Source organism: Pinus tabuliformis, chromosome J (assembly GCF_031772625.1).
Source record: "Pinus tabuliformis cultivar Carrire ecotype Pingquan chromosome J, CPIR1, whole genome shotgun sequence".
Classification (NCBI taxonomy): Eukaryota; Viridiplantae; Streptophyta; class Pinopsida; order Pinales; family Pinaceae; genus Pinus; species Pinus tabuliformis.
In genome coordinates this window covers 1,088,323,396-1,088,330,638 of record NC_142295.1, presented here as the reverse complement: position 1 = coordinate 1,088,330,638, position 7,243 = coordinate 1,088,323,396, and the positions used below count along the sequence as shown (strand labels likewise).

At 40.1% G+C, this 7,243-nt stretch overlaps 1 pseudogene; it reads left to right on the top strand.

The window, feature by feature from the left end:
* The first annotated feature begins 688 nt into the window (after window positions 1-688).
* On the top strand, window positions 689-1,253 carry LOC149230804 (heavy metal-associated isoprenylated plant protein 41-like; annotated as a pseudogene).
* Window positions 1,254-7,243: the final 5,990 nt, after the last annotated feature.

The following is a 7,243-nucleotide window of genomic DNA, read 5'->3' as shown; positions in this document are numbered from 1 at the left end:
ACCGCTCACAACCAGATCGCAGATCAATACACCAATATTTTTGACGTGGTTAAAACCCTCAAAGAGGGAAACAGTCCACGGCCTAAGCCAACGCGGCCACATCAGGCAATTTATTAATAAAAGAATGAAAATTTACATAAGCTTCTCTCATAGACGGATTACCCTACAAATGACCCTCCATGCGCTTTAAATAGAAATCATGGACCAATCGGGTGTTAAGCCACGGATCAAGTGTCGGTAATACCGAGGAGAGAATGAACCGTCGGATCACTACATATCGTGACCGTCGGATTGTAAGTTACAAAATGTACAAGGTAAAGAAACACACTTTACCTAACTCTATACCTAACTCTATACTAGACCAAGTTGTACTTAACTATTTCCTATGTGTCAGAATATCCTAACACCTGAATCTATTCTTGCTACCTGTCATTAATTCTGCATAAGAAGTAATTATGCGTGATTTGATTTATAGTCTATAGGTGAATGCATTGGAAATTTGATTCCCCTTAACATTCCTGGTCAAGAAGCCTTTTTGGAGCTGGATTGCAAGGTACCATACCCAGTTGCATTGGCGATTTGAAAAGCTTGAAACTTTATCTGGATACCAACAATTTCATAGTGGTAGAGAAGAGCTCAAGCAAGAGACACAGCCATTCTTCTTGACTATTCTTTGGAATAGTGCTCAATGAAAAAAATAACGGATGTTCATGAGTCCAAACATCAAAAGGGGTATACCGCTTTGGAGAGGAGTATCAAGCATTATTCTAACTTCCATCGGATATTATTAGTTGGTGAAGGGGACTTTTCATTTTCTCTGGCTCTAGCCCATGCCTTTGGATCTGCAGAAAACATGGTTCCTACCTCTCTAGACGGTAGAGAGAGAGTGCTATCTTCGTATAAAACAGCCCATATAACACTGTCAAAGTTGGAAAGCCTTGGTGCAACAATATTGCATGGTGTTGACGCAACAAAAATGGAGAAGCACCATATCATAGGAAAGAGGAGCTTCAATAGAATGGTCTACAACTTTCCTCATGCAGGTTTCTATGGAAGGGAAACAGATAAAGTAGTTATCAAAAAGCACCGCCACCTGATGAAGGATTTTTTTTAAGAATGCAAACACTATGTTAAGCACAATGGGAGAAATTCATGTTACCCACAAATCACATCATCCATACGACAAGTGGAAGCTAGTAAAACAAGCAGAAAAACATAGGCTACTTTTAAAGAATCAGTCCACTTTTCTATAGCAGACTATCCTGGCTACGTTATGAGAAGAGGAGCAGGGAACCACGCTGGTAAACATTTCTTGTTGGGAGAGTGTCGGACTTATAAGTTCATTCTAAGCCCAGCCATTCTCCACTAGAAGGAGCTAATGGCCAAAGCAGTTGTATCGCCAAACTTTTTTTTTGCTTTGTATTATCCATAGAAAACTATATGGCAGTCATCATGGAGCTTAAATCTGAAAGGCAAGCAAGGGAGGCTGCCGAAAAGGCAAAGGCAGATTTGGAGTCTTCATTGAACGACTTGAAGGAGATTTCTGATTATAATACCAAGAAGAGCGTCGAAATTACAAGGCAAAGGAATGATGTCATCCATCAAAAGGCACAAGCTTGCAGCGAAAAAGAAATATTGCCAAGAAATTGGTTGAAGCTTTGAAATCAAGTAGAGAGGAAATTACGAGAAAAGAGTCGAGGTTTGAGGAGGCTATTTTGGAGATTGAATTTGAAAAGCAAGCCAGGAAGATTACTGAAATAGCTAAAGCAAATTTGGAGAACTCATATCAGAATGATCAAAAGAAAAATGATGAATTAAAGAGGCCAAAGAGATGAGGTTATTTATCACAAGGAAGAATTTGCAAAGAAAAAACAGATATCGAAAAACAATTAAATGAAGTGCTTACAGAAAACTTTCAAGCAGCCATCGTAGAGCTTGAAATCTAAAAGGCAAGAAAGGCCACTGAAACAGCTAAAGGAAAGTGAAACGGTCAAAGACCGAATGCCCAAATGTAAAACGTATGACAATCAACCGTAGCAGAGAAATAAGCCATGGGGCATAATTTTGTCTTCAGTTACAATTTCAAGGGATTCACACCTACAGATGTCACCTTTTCAGATCCAATTAAAAATGTAATGCCGATGGTTGGCTTTTCACTTCCTGGGTCGATCGACTTTCTCATAGCACAGCGTATTTATTGTATTGAGAGTCATTTTGTAAAGGGTTGGTTAGAGTTTCTAGAAAATGTGTGGGGGAAACACTCAACACTTCACTGTGTAATTTTGACAGAGAATTAATGAAAGGTTGCAGCTCTGGTTTATGAGATTCTCGTGGTATATGTTTAGCATATGTTTCTTCTTCTGTTTCATATGTATATTGTCATGTTTTACCATTCATTTACAGTCATTTCTATTTGAATGCTTTTAAGTAAGAGAGGCAGAATCCAGTTATATTGCTCTGCCTTGGGAAAGTGTTCAGGTTTCTGTGTGTTTTCTTCTTTTGATAAGGATTCATTTTATATGCCCTTTTCAAACATCTCAAACAGTCTTCCGCCCCATATTATTTTAATTTAAATGCTAAACCTCCATGCCTATCTTGCCTCATGAAATAACCTGCGTCTTTGATTAAATCTCTCCGCTCATGCAATCCTTTGGTCCCACACAGCCCAAAAAACTCAGTCATTCAAAAATCACCTTTTTCCATATCTATTTACTAGCCTAAAATCAATATCCATTTTAAATTCATTCTCAGACCCTATTTGTTTATTCTTCACTGAGCGTGGAGAGAGCCCTCTCCTGTTCTGGTAGGGCTAGCTACCAGACTGAGCATGGTTTGTGGTTACCGTGAATTTTGCCTTCTTTCAGCCTAAGGCAGATTTAGGCGCTAACTCCACCCAATTCTACTGAGGGTTATGGGGTGTTGTCAACTCATGTTTAATCCCTTCCGCTGCACAGAAGTTCTTAAACTCATTTGAGACATACCACTGTTTTCACTCCATAGAGCTTTAACCTTCTTGCCCGACTCTTTCTCCACCAATGCTTTAAACTCATAAAACTTTGTGAAAGTTTGATCCTTTTTCTGAATGAAAAATATCCAAGATTTACGAGAATAGTCATCAACAAATATAACATAATACATGTGTTTGGTCGTGAATGCTATCGAGAATAGTACACAGACATCTGAATGGACTCGCTCTAGAATAACCTCTACTCCAATGTCTCTATCGTGAAAGGAAGACTTGGTGTATTTTCCCAAAGTACACCTATCAACTTTCTCAAGTGTACCTTTGGGAAGACCGGTAAATATGTGTTGCAATATCTTCAAAGCCCCATGTTGCAAGTGGCCCAATCACATGTGCCACAACTCGTGAATGTCTCAGCTCTACACCCTCTCTTCTTTTTTTCTCAAAGCAACACACTCCTCTACCTCCAGATTATAGAGATTCTTCACCCGAATCCCTATCTTCTTTACTTGACCTATGGCTATGTGTCGAAGGAACACCTTTCCTTTCGAGAATATTTCATCATAGCCTCTAACCTCATGAATGAAAATGGATACCAAGTTCTTCTTCAGCCCGGGAACATACATAACATTATTCAAGGTGAGTGGAGCCCCATGCTCCCTCTGAAAATTAATCATGCCCAATCCAGTAACACCATACTTCCCGTCATGACGCATATCGATATGTATATGGAGATCTTTCGCCTCCAGGTCACTGAATAACTCTTTGTCACCAATCATGTGGAATGAACCTCCATTGTCTAGGTACCATACACTTCCCATCATTGATGACACCATACATGCAATGAGGGAAAAGTCCAATTCGAATTGAGATGCCAAAGCCTCACCCGCTCCTCCTCCTGAGGACTTCTTCTTAGACTTCTTGAGTGGATAATTTGTAGCAAAATGGCCCAGCTCATGACAATGAAAGCACTTAACTTTCGTCATGTCTTTCTTCTTACCTCCATGATAAGAATTTGATTTGGAATGGGAATCTTTCCCTTTCCCTTTCTTCACCTTAATCGCTAAGGCATAGTTCTCTTCATCATCAGTCTTTGATGAAGAGCCATCCCTGGTGTTTCTCCTGATCTCCTCCTACATCAAATCCGACCACAGTCGTTCCCAATCTGGCAGCTTCTCCCGACCATTGACAGAGTCCTGATAACTATGCCAACTCTTTGGGAGTCCTAGAAGAGAAAGACTCACCATATCATCCTCGACAACCATGATTCCAACACTTCCAAGTTTATAACGACACTGAGTGAACTTATTCAAGTATTTTGGAATCGTCTCGCCTTTCTCCATTTTGATTTTTCGAAGTTTGTCCTTTAGTGCCAATTTCCTTTAGTCACTGATGTTCTGATACAAGTCCGTCAATGTTTTCCACATAACATACAGAGTTTCCTTACCATGGAGACCCAAGACAATGTGGTCTCGAACTCCCTCAAGGATTATTCGCCTCGCCTTTCCACACACTTCTTCCATTCAGCCAAATTATGTGCATCTGGTCTTGTTGACTTAGGAATTTCTTGATCAACGAATTCCTTCAAGCCATTATCTTCTAGCACAACCTCCATTCTGTCCCTATAGGCTATAAATTTTGAGCTGCCTCCCAAGGCATACTCGAGCCGCAAATCATAAAATGCCATGTACCGATCGTGAAGTATGTATTGAAAATTTGAATTTCACCTGTAACTAAAAACTCAAAACTTCGAAATCTCCTCTAGTATATTGTTGTCTACTCCGATACCATGTAGAAAATCCTGTCGATTCACAAGCTCATGCAATTTACTAAAGAACAAGACAAGAATCTACTACTTTCAACCAGTGAAATCCAATAGATAGATGAAAACAATATGAACAAGAAGAAGATAAATCAATGGCATGCAACACAAGATGTATATGGGGAAAGCAACTGCTCAAAACCCCGCTATTTGTATTGCATATATCATAAATATGAGTGAAGATACAAATCTTGTTCTCACTAGAACAATTCCGCACTAGTATGCCTAACTCTCTCAGCTCACAAGCTATCTCTTGGCCAACACTTAGCCAATTTGAAGCTCTCCAAGCTCCTAATATCTTCCATAATTCCTAGGATGAATAGCCTGTATTTAAAGGGAATTCATGTTTCCCAAATTGTGTAATCCAAACATAAGATCAACCTCTGATGCATGCATGATATTTACACTCCAGTAAATAATACAACTGATAGTACATTGTCCTTGCACTCTAGTCTCAACTAGGTCTTTCTCTGAATTGACATGCATGAGTTTCTCATGAGGGAATATTTAGTTAACTGGAGTAGCACTAGTGGATGCACTAGTGCACCAACTGACTGTTAGTCCTCTATTAGTTCCTTAAATAGTTTGGAACTAATTTAACTGAACTTAACTCAGTAAACTGAGTGATCTAATTTCCAACTCAATTTAAACTCATACTGGACCCCTAAAACTTAGGGAGAACATATACATGACTTCAGAAAGACTTCCGACTAAAATTCCTAAGATAATTAAGTTAATTAAACTTAATTAACTATTTACAAGTTTCTATGAGGATAGAATTCGATTTTAATTCTCAGTTTAATTCAAGGACAAATTAAACTGGAATTTCTTGTTGCCATTTCTCAGCAGGAAGGCCTTTTTGAATGGTTGGTTATGCCCTTCAGATTGACAAATGCCCCTGCTACTTTTATGAGGCTAATGGATGACATCTTGCAGCGTTTCACCAACTCGTTCGTAGTGGTTGATCTGGATGAAATCTTCATCTTCAACAAGAGTTGGTAAGAACACTTGCAACACATTCGACAGGTTCTTCAAACCCTTCAGCAACACAAACTGTGTGCCAACTTGGAGAAATGCACCTTTGGCACGAGGCAGGTCCAATAATTGGGTTACATCATAGATGAGAATGGCGTGCATGTGGACCTGACCAAAATCAAATTCATTTGGGATTGGCCAGCCCCAAACACTCTAACGGAGCTTCGTAGTTTTTTGGGCCTTGCAAATTTCTATTGGAGGTTCGTGTTGTGATTCTCCCATATGACTTGGTCTTTGAGTCAGACTACTAAGGGTGGGGCGAAAAAAAAGTTTTCTTGGTCTAATTCCCAACAGAAGGCATTCATTGAGTTGAAGCACCGCCTCTGCTCTGCACCAGTACTCACACCGCTCGACATGCAACAACCATTTGAAATTGAGACAAGTGCCTTAGACTATGCTATTGATGCAATCCTCACCCAGCATGGGCATCCAGTGGCCTATCATAATGAAACACTTTCTGATACAATTCAGAAGTACCCCACCTATGATAAAGAGATGTATTCCATCGTGCAGACTTGCTAACAATGGAAGCACTACATTCTGAGGAAGGAGACAGTCATCCACACCGATCACCAACCTCTTCAGTTTATATAGACACAGGGGAAGTTGTAGAATGATCATCATCATAAGTGGTCTACATATCTACAACAATTCCACTTGAACATTAAATACAGAAAGGAGGGCAACACCAATCATGTTGCAGACTACCTCAGTCGGCCCCCAGTTGCAGCATTGACTACTGTTCTCAACTCTTGTGGTCACGAGACCTATGGATGGCCGCAACTATACAAAAAATATATAGATATTGCCTTGACATACCAGATGCTCGTAGCTGGAAAGTAAGTTCTTGATTTCCACCTCCAGGACACATTATTATGCAACCTGGGCCACCTTTGTGTTCCTTCAAGCGAGCGTGCCAAGATGATTTTGGAGGCACACCAAAGTTGGGTCACAGGACACTTTGGTTTGGAGAAAATTGTGGTTGTACTACAAAAGTACTTTTATTGACCCAAACTCCGGTTGGATGTTGGGAAATATATCAAATCCTGCACCATCACCAAGCAAACCATCAAGAAGCAAGGCTTGTACACTCCTCTGCTTACTCTCAACCAACCGTGGGAATCCATCTCCATGGACTATATGTCTGGCCTCCCTTCTACCAAGCATGGTAATGACTGTGTATTTGTGGTTGTGGAAATTTTTTCTAAGATGGCTATATTGGCAACCTGTAAGAAGAGTATCACAATAGAGGACACTACCAAACTCTTCTTTGAATGAGTATGGGTTCATTTTGGGATTCCACATACCATTATATCAGATTGGGATAGCAGGTTCCTGAGCACATTATGGTCAAGCCTCTAGACACTATTGGACACCAAGCTCACCAAATCGACTGCCTTCCATCCCTAGACTGATGGCCAGAC